The 17,559-nt window shown below is 42.0% G+C and overlaps 1 protein-coding gene across 4 annotated transcripts in view; it reads right to left on the bottom strand.

The window, feature by feature from the left end:
• Positions 1-17,559, bottom strand: part of dlgap2a (discs, large (Drosophila) homolog-associated protein 2a) — a 133,295-nt gene that overhangs the window by 105,548 nt on the left and 10,188 nt on the right. The gene's annotated exons all lie outside the window — the stretch shown is intronic.

The raw sequence follows: 17,559 nt of genomic DNA, 5'->3' as shown, positions 1-17,559 counted from the left end.
GAAAGACTGAAGGTTACGTGGACAGAGGAAGAGAGAAGCAGGGCAGGTAATGTGTGGATTTTTCTGAATGTGAATAATTGAAATAAGTTCTTCGATACAGATATATTTTGCAGACAAAGATAAAAAATGGTCTATATACACATCATAACTCTCCACTGTAGATAAATTACCTTTAATATCCATCTTCTACACCACAAGACAGGAAAGTAAATCTGTCTACGACATTATTTTTATTTATTATATCTTTCTGCTCCGCGGTTGTAAACCTGCTTCCTGATATCCTCCAGATATCAGTGCGTTGCCTCGAGTTGATCATTTTCCCAGCGAGCAGTGAGAACAGTCGGCTTTGGGAATGGGGAAATCCTTTGAAAGAACTTTTATCAATAACAGAGTTTTGTGAGACGGAGAAGAAGAATGCAGGCTGTCATGAATGTTCCCTCAGCTCGTATCTTCACTTTGATCAGGAGGAGGAATACGTTCTAATTCAAGAAATAGTTCCACTGCTTTCTGACTCAAACAGGAAATCATCTTGTGCATTTTCCAAAAGGAACATGCAGTAAATTACAAACATCTGAGTGGAGGCAGAGATCACGCTGAATATTCTGCCTCCACAGGAGAACTGACTGATTCATTTCAACAGATATGTCAATTTAATTTCTTTGATCCCTCTTTTCAAAATTCTTTTTTTTGTTGCTAGTTTTCTATTGTTTTTTATTAGTATATTTTTACCTATAAAATGTACCACTGTATATCTAATGCATCTTTGTCTCAACAATTTAGTAAGTGAATTAAAACTTAGAGCAGTGATGATACACTGACATAATTAACTGAAATATTAGAAACAATAAATGGACATTGGGGGAGGAGCCCCTGAAAGGTCACAGTTGGATTTTGTTTGTGGACTACTTCTGCAGTAAATTAGCATCGTCTCACAGTAATGTTTTAATATCCGCTGAGCCACAGAGTTGAGCTGTGTATGATACAGTCCGCTGCATCATGTAGTTCTGACTACAGTGAGAGTCAGTGGCCCTCAGCTTCAGCTGTCAGGCACACGTCTGTACTGTTGCATCATCAGACCTCACCGAGACGGACCGCAGCTCAGATTATGGCTGCAGCCTGAGGATGACATCGCCGTCACTCTGCTGCAGCCATGGCTGTGCTTTGGTTGTTACGATTATGGCTGTGACAATTAGTTTTTTTTACTGGCTGTTAACACAGACTGCATGCTGTGGTCCTTGTGTGTGCAGCGGACTGGCTGAGCTTTGTGCTGAAGCGACTGCATTCCTGAACTCATATCGGCCATAGAAGCACCGCAGGTTTACAGTAACAGGCCTGTTCAACCACAGCAGCAGCCAAAGTCTGAGCAATAACTGTGTGTCGCTCCACAGCTTCACCTTCACAGCCTCAGAGAGCAGCTGCAGCTGGACATGGTCAGATATCGACCTTGTGAAGAAAGCAAAACCAGCAACACATTCAGAGGACAATAATCTCTCCTTTCCGTAGTAGCTGCAGAGTGTTTCCTTTAACTGTCAGTGTATTATAATTGGACTGGACCAACACACTCTACATGGATCAAAAGGAATACAGCACTGACTGCGAGGCAATGCCAAAGTAATGCAGAAGAAAATGCACCCACTGTGACCTTTTGGGCACTTGAACTTTTGAAGTTAAGAAAAGATAAAAGAACTTTTTATAAGCAATAATTTAAATTAAGAATAAAGGCAGCAGCTCTCCTATGAAGGCGAAGTGTATGTGATCATCAGCCCAACTGATCCTAAACCAGTCTAATCATTATTTAGTCCCTTAAAATATTCTCTGTGAATGTACACTACTTTATCCTGTAACAATCGCTTACAGTTCAATGAGTTTGGTTTTTATAGACATGAAGATTTTATGTAATTTTATTCCTGACCGACTCAAAAGACTCAGCTGAGTTCACTGGAGGAAACTATTAAGTTTGTATTATTGTGGATGTCTACAGGCTTTTTTCACTGCAGACATCTAGACATTTTGAGCGCAGGGGAAAAAAAACAACTTTATTTATCAATGCCTCAGATTCATTAAGTGTTCCAGAGAACCAACGAGGTCGAGCAACTGGCTCAAATCTTCAAACTGCAGCAATGCACGTGTTTCTTTTTGGAATAAGTTAAATATGTTAAGTTAAATGCTCACATATATGATCAATATCACCGTTTCCCAGTATGGTTGGCTACACTCTCCTACTATTTTGGATAATCTGCGTTCACACAGGTTCTTACGTACAATATCAAGTGTGTCCCTTAACTGCTGCTCGTTCAGCTCCCGTCCAACACGCTGCCCAGCAGACCTGCCTTCCTCCACACAGTCTGGCTTGTTCTCTCCTTCTTCCAGTCTCTCCCCCATCCTGTTCTCTCATGCCCACCGGCCTGTTCATCTCACAGACCAAATGGCAACAGGCAAACCAGACTGCATAACTCCAACAATATTACGACACAACGGGCCATTTTCATCAGACTTCTGGCTGAGTCTTATTTTAAGCGAAGGATTAATGTTTCAGAAGGTCTTCAGCGCTGAGGGCAAATGGTAAAGCTGTAATCTCGTGGGAGGAATACAAACCTAAACCAGACCTGCTGTACAAATACGGGTGGACTGTTTGTTCACACAAAATTTACAATACCAGCAATTTCTATCCCCAAAAAGGCACATTTCTCTCAGCCCGGCCAAAGTCAGAGGGACGCTGAAAAAACCTTAAAACAGCAGTGGAGAGGACAACCATTCTACAGGACTTAATATAATCCTTCAATTTCAGATTTTAGCTGGGTGTGATAACGGGGCCGCTCTATCTGCCACACACTGCTGGCACTGTCAAAAAAACAAAGACAGCCGGTCAAAAGATCACTCTCCTGCAATTAGGATTTTCCTTCAGAGGTCAAATGTAATATATGTGAGTGAGTGTGTGTGTGTGGCACACTGTAAGGTACGAATTTAGCGGCTTTATTCTGACTAAGAGATCACAACTCCCCCACGAGAAAAGAAGTTGCCATAAAACGACATGAAAGTAAAAGAAAGTTTAGAGAGAGAAAGAAGGAAGATCACACATCTGGAAGCCTGCTCATGCGTTACGGATGAATTTTACAAACACTGTCAAAAGTGTGCTCAAATTTGGGATCCATCTCAGGGGCCCTTTCAGTGTGACTATCGAAACACAGCAGAACCATCTAAATGAGGAAAAGGGACAGTTGAGTGGGAGCCGGTGTTCAAACCATTCAGGGAAGGAAAAGACTAGAATGGAGTGAGGCAGAGGAAGTGGTAGATAAGATGAAGAGCAGGAGTGGTCTCAGAAAAAAAAGAAATAACTTTGAAAATGGGCCGTGGTCCTGGCACATAACTGAGGTGTAGCACACTGTGAAAGTGTTGTTTTTTTAATTAATTTTTTTATCATTTCACCTAGAAGAAACAGATCTATAGCACCAAACCAGACAGTTCCTATTCTTTTCCCTCACAAAACCCCCCGAAAAAACAGCTGCGCAGCCAAGCCAGCATTTTTCCTCCCTTGTCCGCCCCTTCTCTCCGGGCCTTTGGCCAGCATGGATGAATGGCAGCTACAGAAGTCTCTAGCATCCTCATGTTCCCACTGCATGCAGGCTTGTTCCATTACAAAAACTGGCTGGAGATGATGTGTGAGTGTGTGTCTGCAAACTACTCTTCCTAGAATAACTCTCCACACCTCAGCAATTTCCCAAATTCCTACACCGGGGGCAGACAACACAACACCTGATTGCTATAGCGAGATGAGCCTCCGGGATTAAAGCGGAAAGCATCCGTGTTTTCTCTTATCGGTGAGAAAAACAAAATATTATTTTTCAGCTTCGGGTAAATCTGAGGAAAGAAATCTGCAAAGGCTGCAGTCACCGAGGATGCTAAAAGGTGTTTCTAAGTCTCCATCCTCTGATTACCTGGAGCTCCTACACGGTTACACTCTGGCCTTTTTTTTCTCTTTCATGAGGAAATCCCCACCTATGCCCCTCAGCCGTAAAACAGCTTATTAATAATTAAAGTATTTAAATGGCCTTCCATCGATATATGCTGACTCAGGTCACTTCTTGGCACCGCGTGGTGGTAATAAAGGGTGTCCCCACAATGATTAATGGCCTCAATTTTGCAAGTGGTACATCTACACCACCAGTGAAAATTCTAATGTGTGGTCAAACCACCATGAATAATAATATTATATAAGATGACTGATCATCACAGGACATCGGGGAAAAGATTACAACCTGCTAAAGGATCCTGTGACATCCAAAATCCAGCAAAAACAAACCTGCCCACCTTTCCTGCTTTGTGTCGGTCATTCCTCCAAAACCCTCCACCTGACCGGGCAGCGTGTTTACATTCAGATAATGTTGACCTTGCAGTGTTTAGGCAGGCTGCTAAAACCTCTTCAAACAGTTGCCTGTGTGTGCAGCTGGTAGTCGGGCCGAGGTACGGAGCTGATGCGTCGCGATGGCACGCAGATAGAAAGCTTCACAGGACCTCGGTCCGCTCCGCTAGCCCGAAGCCCGGCGCCGTTTCCTCCCCGGCGCTCCGTGCCGTGAGAAAGTGATGTAAATCTGTTGCAAAGGCCTGTTCGCTGCAGCCGGAGATTCACCCTCTCAGTTGTGCCGACTAACGATAAGCTGACTCACAGTGCACGGCAGGTGAATGCAAAGTAGTACGAGTGAATCTTATTGTGGTCCTGAAGAGGGAAGAAGTGGGAAAAAGAGGAGGGTTTTTTTCAGGGCTGCGGTTCCTTATGTCCTTGCAGAGTCCTTCACCTGCAGTGAGCCTCTCTAGCTCCATCACATGAACTAAAAACATGAACAAAATTAATTAAAACATTTTTTTTTTAAAAGGTCACAACATCAATCAGCATTACTTAACATGAGCTGGAGATCAGTGACATTATGTGCACATTGTATTTTGAGTTTTGTTTTCCAAAGAGCCCAGTTCAGACACACAGCACCATCTCATGGTCTGACTCAGAAATTCATCTCCAATCATCGAGGAGTGAAGCAAAATCACTTGTGGAGACAGGATCTATTTATACATTTACCAAAAAAAATGTTTCCCAGCATGATCTGCGACTGTAAAACATAAATCCAACACAAAAATGGCTCGAACTTTACTTTCCTGCCAAGAACTCCAGAGTGAGAAGAACAAAATCCAGTAAAAGTTGGTTCTTTCCAGAACAAAGTCAAGAGGTGACATGTCCTAAACTATACATGTGCACCTCCAGAGGCATCCTGTGTTACTGGTTAATTCAGCTGCACTCGGGGTGCCGTTGCTCCCTGTGCACCTTTTTCATCTGAATTGTAGAACAGCTGAGCAGGATTTCACATATCGATTCCAACACTGGAACCGGGCAACATCTTCAAACAAGCCCATCAATATTTAACATACTGTTATATATTCCACTACCATCCTAAACACTTTGAAGCACTATCAAAGCTGACCGTGCACCGGCGTGAGACAGCTGCCAGGTACATACAGCGAAGACACACAACTGGCTGAATTATTCACCTTTTTCACTCCTGCTTAAAGTGAGGCAGCAAAGTCCTTTAACAGCAGCGCGTTGAAACCGTCTCCGAGCCGAGGATGTGGCAGGCTGTGGAATTACATAATCTGCCTGATGCAGGCTGGAAATAGAGGCGGAGATAAGATGTCACCTTCTGATGAAAGCAGGCTCGAGTTAAATTTATAATAGCGTAATAATGTGTGGGTTGGTGGTGCAGAAAATTAAATATATGTTGATGCAGCTTCTAGAGTGGAGGGTAATGCATGGGCTGCAGGAATGGAATATTTATGTCAAGTAAAACAAAAACAAAGTGTAATTATAAAGCTGCACTACACTAGCAGTAGGTGATCATTTTGTGACGTGCTCAGCATGTAATACTCATCTACATTTCTCCCCAAACTCCCCGTTGTCCTCTCTCACACCTAAACTTTTGATTATGATGACAAGCATCTGCCGGGCTGGCTGCTCCCTCCGCAGTCCAAACAGAGAGCCATCAATCCCCTGAAATGGATGAGATACCTGTCGGCTGTAAATACAGTCTGTCTTCCCATACAGTATGATGCATGAGCCATTTACCTGCGACCAATACCAGGGAAGTATTATTTGCATTCTTTATGCAAAAAGTGACACAGTGACGTATGAGCTTCATCTGGTGATAATCTGGAACATACGGCAGCGTACAGAGCCGATGAGTGAGACACACTGATGAGCTGTGATGCAGCGCAGCAGGCAAACAAAAGCTGTGGATCAACGTTAATGGAAAACGTCTCTGCCTCTTTAATCCACAGTACATTTTGCTGAGGCAGGTGTGTGCTGGTGAAACACCATTACAGCCGTCCTAATGAGAGCCCCGTGTGTGCGTGTCCCCACGGTGGTCCCAGCAGGACCTTATCTGGGCCCCCGCCGTCGGACGCCTTAGATGGGCGAGATAACCTCCATCTGTCTTCATGGCCGTCTGGCCTTTATTGCTTTAGGAGAAGTGCTGCTACAAGCTCTTCCTCTGCTCGGCCAGGAAAAAACAATATTTGTGTTTGCATCTGAAGCTGCCGGATCTGTAACAGGGTGGCTTTACGTTTCGGAGTCTGCCAAAGTACACATAACGTGTTTATCTTGATGAAAGCCACGATTCAGAAAAGGAATCTGCAATAATGAAGAACCAGGTACTACACTGACGCACAGATGTGATATATATCATGTCTTTGATTTGGTCTGGCATCTTTTGTAAATTTCAAAGTAAATTAAAGCACAACAGATCTGCAGGCAGCTGAAGGATCCAGATTCAGGCCTCACATGTGTTTCACTTGAAACACCTGAGCAGAAGCTCATTGGTCTATTGGTTCCTGTCAGTCAAATTAAAAAAAAAAAAAAAAAAAAAAAAAGGATCAATAACAAAGTTCTAACTAATCACTTCTCATATTGGTTTCCAAATAGTTTTTGTTGCTACGTAACGGATTTGTTCCAGTTTTCTTCTTGCAGCTGGCTAACAGCTCTGAAACAGGCCGTTTGAAACGGTGTTACAAAGCTGCTTGTTGGTGTGTTGATGAATCTGGAGGAAGACACGTCTTCATTGTTAACACCACTGACACGCCGACATTTTGTAATGAAATGACTCAACAGGCTGTAATTCAATTATTTTTGAAACTACGAAGAGCTGAACTTAATATACTTTCACTTCCCAGAATTAATTTGTCGCCAACAGCCCTGAAATTTTCCATCCAGATTAAATGAAAACATCAGGCTTTCTTTCATTTATGTTGTTCTTCTGTTTCCGCGCCGTTGACCTCGAAGCAATAAAACTGAGTAGAGTCAAGGTCATTTTCAATGATTGGATGAAAGTTGAAACAGAAAAAGGGGACGTATTGACACTAAAAGGATCATTTGGATTGACGGGCTGAATCTCACATCCGTGTATTAATTAATAAGTGTATTAATTAATAAGTGTATTAATCCATCGACAACAGCTTGTTGTTTGAGAATTATTCAATTGAGAAATTAATCATTAAGCATTAAGCATTGTCTTAGTATTTTCACTGAGTGTGTTTGAGTGACTGGAAGTTTTAACATTATCTCGTCCACATAACCTTCAAAGTAATCACAATCTCCCTCCTTGTCCTTCACTTCCTGGTATTATTCTTGTCATGAATTATTCTGAACATCCAATTTTACGTAATGCGAACTAAAAAGGCTCCTCTTCTTACTGTCTGTTTCACACTCAGTCATGATTTCAAAAATGTTTTTGTCTCAGCGGTGGTCCGTCACGGTGAGTCAACTTTGAATGGAGAGAATGAAAACCCGTTTTTAAACATCTGTCATATAACAGCAGTAAAGGAACTGAGTTTCTCCCAGTAACGTCTCCGAGTGCACGAATAAACCATCGAGCCAGCACTCAAGCAGATTTACTATCTACTGCAATGTGATCAAGTTCAATGTGGCCTTTGAACGACTCAGAGCAACTACTGACAGTCATGTCTGTCCTCAGCGGACCTATTAAAAGGAGCTCAGTCATAATTGTGACATTTAGGCCGTCCAGTTTTAATGTTTACTCTGGTATTCTAAATTAAAGATTATAAACTGTTTCCCACCCGGTCCTGTTATTCAGGTGTGCTGTGCAAGGAGCTGAATGGAACTAATTCACCTGCTCATCACACAAAGATCTGGACCTGCTGCTCAGCGTCAGTTAGAGGATCTCATCCACCGTCACTCCTCTTTTATTTGACCACATTTTAATAAGCTGTTTGTTTTTTTTCCTGCTTAATATCTTGACATCTTCTCATAATTTCATCTATTGATCTTTTTGTAATTCCCACGGCATTCATTTCCTCGCTGATCATCTCCCGTATGGCGTTTTGTTCTTGTTATATTCATATTTATTAATTTCAGTGGGATCAGATTTCCTTTTGTTTTTGCAGTCGTTCTGTTTGAACGGCTGGAATCACTTTAGCACACGCAAACACCTCATTTAAATACAGCGATTTGCACCTGATATCAAAGAAGCAATTACTCAGTAAATCACCCGCAAAATAAATGTGCAAACTTTTGGAATAAACATGCAATTTAGTACCCTTTATTTGAGATATTAGTAAATAAGGCCCTTTGTGCTACCTTCAGATTTATCTGGCTTCAAAACATTTTGATTTAGTTCTTTCATCGTGGAAAAGATTATCACTGTGAATGGAAAATGTCAAGATTACTTCCTTAGCTTCAGGATAATGCTGCTGTTTGACATAAACTAAAGCTCTTTATAATTTGCATGACTAAATAAGCACGTCCAAGCTTTTAAGACAATCCCACAAAACATAGATTTAGTTGTTTGCACTCTTTGAATCTTTTAGCTTCACATGCCTCTCTACTTGCTGCTCTTGTCACTTCTCTCTCTCTCTCTCTCTCTCTCACACACACACACACACACACACACACACACACACACACACACACACACACACACACACACACACACACACACACACACACACACACACACACACACTTTAACCTCGAGCAGTGAATCATCCTGATGAGCTGTGGAATGAGCTTGACACTGGTCGTCTTTTATCATCTGCCCAGCTGGAGGTCTGACTCTGGCCGTAAGAGGTGCATTCAGCCAGACAGGACATCATTACAGAAGCACTGAGGGGGATACTGGCCAGTTATTCCCTACACTGCTCTGCTTCAGAGATGAAACGATTAGTCGATTGAGACAGAATAAATCCGAAGTCTTTTTTTAGGATAGAAATGGTTCACAATGTCACACACAATCTCAGACGCTCGTCTTCCCCTCTCCTGTTTAATGTCCATCACTAAGAGTCAGCATTCTGGTGTGTCTGAGCATTTCATTTTTCATCATTTCATTTCTAATCTCAAATAAACAGAGCCATCGACACACCACTTTCCCTGCAACCTTGAAGAGGGGGATTTGCAGAGGATTTCACAAAAGAGGCTAGAATGCCTGTTTGTGTGTGGAAATGAGAAGAAGAGAGAAAGCAGAGGAGGCGGGTCACTCCAGAAATAACAATTCCCCCTGACAAAGAAGAGCAAGTGATGACACATGAAGAAAAATGTGAGGAATTCTTTGAAATACCTTCAGTCCAATAAAAACCTGAGTCAGTCAGAACTTCAAAAGGGGCTTCAGCTGATGTCTCACTTTCTGTGTCCTTGAAAAGAAGGAGGCTTTGCATGTTTCTTATTAGTGAGCTCTCACCATCAGCCGAAGGAATGTGAACAGTGTGAGGGATGATTTCCATGCTGTTTTTCTGATTTTCCTTTTAAAGGGTGAGCAGTGAAGGAATGGCCTTGATCTGCCGGTCCCTCTGGGCATAAACACATTCAATTATATTTGACAAATGGTGTTTGGCTGGATGGAGGACTTAGAAGGCCATGTGGTTTGGCTGCATGCTGCACAAAGGTGCCCTGATGCACAAACCCAAAGAAATCCTTATGGTCAGAGAGATCAGACAGACAAAGGAAGCGATGGAGAGCGGCAACTACAGATGGCAGCTTCAAAAGGAGAATATGGTTTTCACCGCTCTGAAAGGTCACCGACGGATACGAGAGGAGCCGGGAAAGGTTTGACCTGCATAAAAGAAGAAGTCTGAAGTATGACAGCAAAGCTTTCCGTCTGGCATTATTAGTGACAAACACTGCAATGATATTACCCTTTCAATGAATCAAAAGCGGACATCTTTCTGCCAATCTAAACTCACACAAGTCTTCCCAAGCAAACTGAACTTAAATTGAAGCAGTGACGCCAAACTCAAAACCAAATTTCACTTCTGCGATCAACTATTTCTTCACAAAACTGGTGAAAGCAGCCGGACACATGCTTCAGTCAATGAGCGCCTCCTTCTGTACAACATGGAGGCTGGAACTTGATCTGAACGTTGGTGGAAAGATTATTGAAGCAGTCTGATTGTTTGATTTGCATTAAGTGTTGAGGGTGCCGTCGTCTCGGTCTAAATGAAAGTCTGGTGTTGAGCGAGCGGTTCAGCCATCAGCTGCAAAATACTTCAGTGCACGTCTACTAAGTGCTTGTTTTTTGCCACGAGAAGGCTCAAATTCTTAATGTACTTTGTCTGACAGATGAAGTCACATCATTGAGATCGAATGATGCAAATTCCTGCATTCATATCAAATTGAAGGCCTGTTTTTTTTTAACTAAAAGCCGTCCAACTTTTCCTACATGGTCCAGCTATATTCTGTTTTTTGCCTCTTCTATAACTTCTTAACATTCCCACAGAATATTTGAGGATTCAAAATCATTTATCAAGTCTTTACTAACTGCTGTATGATGGTTAGTTACAGTTCAGAACTAAGTTAGAGAGTTATAAACCGAGGAGCAATTATTGTTGATGTTTCCCTCATGATAAATTGAACATTGAAGTTTTCTTCAATAAACATCAAAGATTCAAAGTCAGAGCAAAACAAGTTGTTGGTATTTGACTTCCTGTCTTGTATTTGTTGTGGCTTTGATTGTGGATAATCAAATCACAGCTAGCTTCTCCAGACAGCCGTTTACTGGCCGCCGGCTACAGCTGCTCCACAGATAATGCTCCTTCCTCCGAAAACAAACGGATGTTTCAACCAGACACGGTCACTGTTATTTGTCAAAGCTAACAAAAACACAAACACTCAAATTGAACTGTGGTAAAAACCACAAAGACAACAATGCTGGCTGACAGGTGGAGAAAATGTTTCTTTCAGAAAAAAAAAAAAAAGAGTACAATGTAAACAGTAAGAAAAATGTTTGCATTGACCTCCGCAGGATTTATAATCAACTTGTTCTTATACAGTGTGAGTACAAGTCACTGGAGAGCGACATACAATGATAAATGTGGGGAGAGAAGACTCATAAAAAGAACTGTGAATTAAAGAGTGAAATACAACTTTTGGCCTGCAGCTTGTTCAGACAAACAGGTGGAGCTCGGTGAGAGTCTCCTCGTCAGGTGTCCGGGAGCTCCAGGCTGCCGAAGGACTGCCATCCATTCAGCATCGCTGCTGTGCTGATAATGAGGACTGAAATGAATGGTGTTGCTTTAGTATAATTGCAGCAGTGGGAGAAACGTGTTCAGAACATTGGGCACAACAACAAGATGGGCAACAGGGGATCCAGAGGGAGGACGGGGAGAGGTGGAGGACAGGCAGCAAATCTACTGGTTATCATGTAGTAAATAATACATTCAGATTAAATGCTTTCATGGCAATGCAAGTAAGGAAAGTTAAAGAAATGTCTGCATTATAATGCACTAACTGAATATTTAAGTAATTCATGTTGATAAATGACCTTTTCCACTGTCAACACTGAACCTTTAAACTCATCCAAAGTGGAAATTGTTCCAGACAGACAGGAAGAGTGAGCAGTTAATGCACTCAGTGCTTTAAAATTCCAATATGCCAAACTATGGGAAATCAATACACAGCGACAACAGACCTCCACTGAGAGCGTAACAAGATAAAGTGCTTTCATGATACACAGACAGAGTGGTGTAATTAGAAAGAAAAGGGTATGATGCATTATCTATTCTCATTATCTGACCGTAATAATGTGAAGTATGCTTTCAGTCACACACACACACACACACACACACACACGTATATAAAGAGAAAAACAAAATCTAGCCCACGTTTCCAGGTGCAGTCGACATGTGTTTACTGAGGCACGTTAACAACCAAAGCTTCAGGAATCAATGACAGGCCATTTTATTTTAATCAAAAGCAAAGACTCCAACTTCTTCACGTTGACAGAATCCAAAACGGACCGGCACAATAGTTTTAGATTTCACAAACTGAAGCAAAGTCTGCTGTGAGTTTGAACAGAGTTTCTGAAACTTGAGCCTCTCAGACATCTCACTCTTTCTCACTCTCACCTCACCCAGACTTCGTCTGGACTGTCTGATCTGGCTGCTCGGCCACTCTACAGATTTCCGATGAGCTTTTACAATCACCCCTCTCTATCACCTTGCAACCCCAATTTTATCCAGCTACTCCATGGAGGCAACGAGTATTAACATGCAGCTATAAGGCTGCAGCTCTTCCCTCAATTTCCTCAAAGAAAAAATGCCTCTGCCTCTTTCTTTCACGTCTCCTGCAGTGAGCATGCAGTCACTTACATACATTAAATTCAACATTAAATGTGCTAAATAGGATACCAATGTAGCATCAATAAATACTGATAAACATGATGGTAACCAACCAAGACGATGTCTTTTCAAGATCCCAATTATGATCTATTTTATGCTCCGTCATTGTCTCGCGTTCCTTCACTGTCTTTCTGTTGCAGCACGAGACGGAGATACTCGCTGCTACACAGCAATCAGTCGTCATGCAGGAGTGAAGCTACAGCTCTGAGTGTCTGGATGGCGTCCATAGCTCTTCAGCGAGAGAGCAAAATGGACGATCGACGTCTGCCTTTAGTGGAGACGTAAAGGCTGTGAACTGATTGTCTGCTGATGAGTGCACCGTCTTAAAGGGTGATTATGTTTGTGTGTGTGTGACCGCTGATGAAGTAAGCAGAGGATGAGAGAATTAAAAGGAATTAAAGGTTTGTCAGCACAACAACAGAAACAGGAGAACCTCCCATTTCTTTCACTTCCTGCCACCGTCATTCATCCATTAATGAGCAAGCTGGAACAAAATGACTCGGCGTTAAATCAAAGCTTACCCCCAGTTTGCTCATTATGTCAGGGACAAGCTGAGACAGACAGTCCACAGAGACCAGCTGTCCTCCAGTCAGACTCTGTGTAGTTCAATGACAGGAGTCCCTACAGAGAGATTAAACACACACTCGGTGTGTCCAGGTAATTGGGCGGCACACTCACAAACCCCCGGCTACAGTACAACTCTCAGATGAGTGAGCAGGATCACGGCCCTCCAAAACAAATGGTTTCAATTAGCAAAGTCTCCATCAAGTTCTGTTTTGTGGCTCTGATCAAGACTCGACGTGATCTTGAATGAGGTATTTCCAGGTCCGATCCAATACTCATCGTGAGTGAAAGATTGATATGCGACACGTGAAATAAAAGCTGTAGACTACTAAAGTTGATGCCTCTTATTTTTCAGGTTGATTTGATGTGACGTGATGACGCATCGCTCTTCTTTAGTTGTGTCTTTCCTCACCAGACTTCTGCTTCATGAGACAATCAAACAACATCCAGGTTTCATCTCGGCACCACGGTGGCATTTGCTCGTTTCAAAATATGCGTATATAGTTATTTCTGTACAAAAATATAAAACAAAAATTGAATATTGACATGGTTGTGCAAAAGAACAAAGCGTGTTGTTTACTGCTCGTGGTGAGTTGATCTGATGTCTACAGATTCTGTTCATGTAACCTGTGAAGCTACTTTCTAAAAGCATCAGCAAACTGATGTTATAGAAATGTTTTTTTGTCATTATTTATGCTTCAAAACACTTAATGTGTAAGAGTGGTATGTAGTGTTTATTTTTGCTGTGTAACTCGACAGTATTATGGGGTTATTATTGTGATTATACATAGATGTGGAGATTTACAGAAATATTTATTTTGTTATTAATGTACCAAATATCGAATGTTGTTTTGGGACTGACTGTATGTGTTGTTTTTTATTATTGTTTTTTATTATTTCGTGTCACTAAAGTTGTTTATGCACTATTTTATGCAATTGTTTGGGCAGTTGCTTAATGCACTTTTATGAACTTGTATACATGTTATTAATACACTATTGTGTATTAATAACACAATAGTGTTTAAACACTGGGTTAGTGCTTCAGTTTGTTCTACTGACCTACATGTATTCACACACTTTTAGAAGGCCTATGTTCAAATCTTTGATAAAAACCTAAATCTACTTGAATACTCCAAATCAATTTTGAATTTAACTTTCATACTGACACGTTCAACTGTTCACTTTCACCTCAAAATGTCCACAGGCACATCTTTAACATTCAGCTTATCTGCACCTTGACCAGCGTGTCCTACTTTAGAGATCACGTTCAAAAGGTATCGCTGAGTTTACATTATTCTTCTGTGTCATAGTGGTTCACAATCAATTTGATGCTGCAGCAGCACGGATGCATGGAGACAGAAGCCTGGAGGAAGAGGCCATGTTTCAGAGCTACCGACTCCGGTAACAGTTCAGTGCCTTGGATGGCTGGAGGGGAGTGGGGGGGGGGGGGCAGCACAGTATAGCAGTAGAAAGTAGGGAAGGCTGAGGAGAGGAGATAGTGCAGGACTCATTATCATCTACAGCAGTTGAGGGTTTAGCAGACAAGAGGGCCTCCAGCAAAAACACACACACACACACACACACACACACACACACACACACACACACACACACACACACACACACACACACACACACACACCTGTGCTCTCACTCATCCCTCTGTCTTGGTTTTTTTCGTGGTATTTATTCTTCCTCCCTGCGTCTCTCTTCTGATGAGACGGTATGAAGAGCGAGCAGAGTTTCCATCCAGGCGTCCGAGGGACATCAGGAGGACACCGTCTCTCCGTGGTCGTCTTCGCTACGTGTTGATATCAAGTGTGCTGGAGGACACCGCTGTGCACGGCCTGCGTACAACGTGCGTGTCTGCATTTACAAAAGCAGGCCGGACACACTCGGAGGGAAAGCGACAGCCCGCCTGTTAATTACGCAAGCTAATGGAGCAGCTGCTGATTCACTCCGGTGTCGGAGAGACTCACAGCGGGACGGGGAGGCTCGGCCAGGACACGCCAAGCATTAAGACGGACACGCTGTGACTCCAGACAGAGGCTACATAAGGCGAGGACAAGAGCCATTACACCGATGTAGTTCAGGGACTTTAGCTGTCAGTGGACGAGGACACATCAGAAACTTTTTAGTCTATAAAAGGTCTCTGACTTGAAATGCTATGAGGTTCCTACGAGGACCTTAAAGCACAATTCCCTCATATTTCGCTATAATTTAATTTTTTTTAGAAACTTCTCTTGCCCTCTAACTAGCATCAACTCCATATCCCCACGAGTTGTCCTCGCCAACTTGTTTCTATGGCAACGTGTCCTCAGGCCAACCCCTCCGCTTAAAGTTGACACAGAATACACAGTGGTACGTTTACTAATTAAAGTTAATTTTCAAGAGTGTAACCGAACATCTACTGAATTAGTGTTTGAGTTAAAAAGCTACATTTTGATGACGGAGACGCAGAACTATGGATTTCACTGTTTATCTGTTTGAACACATTTAGCAAACACAATATTTACTGTTGGACTTTATGTTATCCAAACGTCACAAATATATAATGCTAACACTATATTCTCAGAAGTCTCAATATTAAAAGTTCTCCATTTTTACATTCCACAGTTTCATGATGTCCACATTATTACATTCATTTAATTATATATGTATATATATATATATATATATATTTATACATATATATAAATAAATGTACCTGTCAAATTGCAAATGTCAAACTACAATTTTGAAGGTCAAGAATCAAATTTCAAGCTGAAGAACAATAACTGTTCTAATTTTTGTCCCGCCTATTCAGCTCTGTTTAAATAAGTGAATTAAACATTCAAGCTCCTTATTAAGATGTGTTTTCTTTTACGTCGTTATTCAAACATGTTTGTTTTTATGGGAATTGGAAATGGAGGGAATGGGTAATGGAAAGGAGCTTGTGAGACTCTGGGGAAATTAAAATCAATGAGGATATGAGGCCTTGAATGCAAAACAGAAGTGTCCAAATACTGCAAAGGATGACAGAAGGCCTTCCCAGAATGCAACAGTCAGCATGTCTTCTTACAGTATCCTTACACTGATTCTAAAACAGGCAGTGGAAGACACAGCAAATCTAAATTGACTTTCTCCCTGAAACAAAACCACCGTGATGTGATTGTGAACATGTACTCAGTGTCATAACTGAAGTCAAATATGGGGTTCCAGCACATCATATACGGTATGTGGAAATTACTAGTTCAATATTTTGGAGTTGGATTTGAGGCAGGTAAAGGAAGAGATGATAATAACATGTGGGAGAACATGGACATGAAAAATGGCAACTGAATGGTAAAATATTCACACGCTAATTAATATCTATAAATAGAAAATATCTGTGTCATAGAAATGCTGAGTGCTCATCAGCAGAAGGGGTTGTACTTGTGGAGGACAATAAGAGCAGAGGGACAAACTGATAACAGCTGGAGTGCACGACGACGATAAACCTCCCTTCGGTTTCTGTGCTCCGGCTTTCGAATCACAGAGCAGAAGAAGGGGACAGATTAGAAAAGTGGTTCTGAGGAGGAGATAGATTTGTGAGAACTGGGAAACAGGCCAGGAGGGGGCGCTCTTCACTCAATGTACAGCAGAGACATGAACACACACATATACACCATACAAAGCTGTGTCTTAATCATAAATAACCAGAAGATACAAATCTTTTTGAGGCCATTACTTTCTAATTCTCCTCCAATCATTCCCCCTTCTCGCTGTAATCTCTCCTTCTTCAAGCTCGACACCAACGTTTGATGTCCCGTCTCTCCTCAGTCCCGCCCGGACCTCACTCAGCTCTACTGTACCCACTAACGAGCATCCTCTCCCGCTGTCCAAGGATATTTATGCCATCAGTTTAGCATATGCAAATACGACGGCACAACGTCATCCAATCGGAACGCAGCTTATGATATATGGACAAAAACAGTCAATCACAGCATCTGCAGGCCCCACAATCTGTGTTGCCGTGGAAACAGGATGCCAAAAGACCTGACTTGCTGTGTTTGAGATGAAATGTATGGCTGACTGCTGATCGGTGAAGAGTCGTGAAAGCTTTTGACAAAATAAGAGGTTTGTTGCACCACCACTGAGTGTTCAGGACACGACAGTAAAATCGATCAGAAAGAAAACATTTTCAGAGAGGAGCAACGTTTTTACAAAGTAAAATGGAATTTTTACGCAAGTGCAGTCAAACTAATGTTGCTGCCATGTTAACTTTCATGCATACTTTGTAACCTGCCTACACAGGCACAGACATCACGAAGGAAAACCAGGGCTAACTCTCCATCCCAGACCAGCGTC

Source organism: Brachyistius frenatus, unplaced genomic scaffold (assembly GCF_029030835.1).
Source record: "Brachyistius frenatus isolate BFR_SWC_R1_liver_20210118 unplaced genomic scaffold, ASM2903083v1 Contig_201, whole genome shotgun sequence".
In the NCBI taxonomy this organism is placed as follows: Eukaryota; Metazoa; Chordata; class Actinopteri; family Embiotocidae; genus Brachyistius; species Brachyistius frenatus.
This window is presented reverse-complemented; position numbering and strand designations above follow the sequence as displayed.